The sequence below is a fragment of the Buceros rhinoceros genome, unplaced genomic scaffold (assembly GCF_000710305.1).
Source record: "Buceros rhinoceros silvestris isolate BGI_N320 unplaced genomic scaffold, ASM71030v1 scaffold8712, whole genome shotgun sequence".
NCBI lineage: Eukaryota > Metazoa > Chordata > Aves > Bucerotiformes > Bucerotidae > Buceros > Buceros rhinoceros.
In genome coordinates, this window is record NW_010400633.1 from 1 (window position 1) to 259 (window position 259).

Consider the following 259-nt stretch of genomic DNA (forward strand, 5'->3'; position numbering starts at 1 on the left):
CAGGTTGGTCGTTGGGGATCTGAGCCACCTGCGCGTGGTGCAGATGTCCCTGCTCCCTGCAGGGGAGGGACTGGGTGAGCTTGAGAGGTCCCTTCACACCAAACCAGCCTGTGGTTCTGTGATGATGGACACGGACTCTCTGCAAATGTCTGCAGCCTCCTGCCTTCCCCTTCTCCCCAGCGCCTGCCAGGCCGCCCTCCCCTCCTTGGCTTTGCTGGAGGCCATCCACATCTTCAGCCTGCGCACGAAGAGCTCCAAC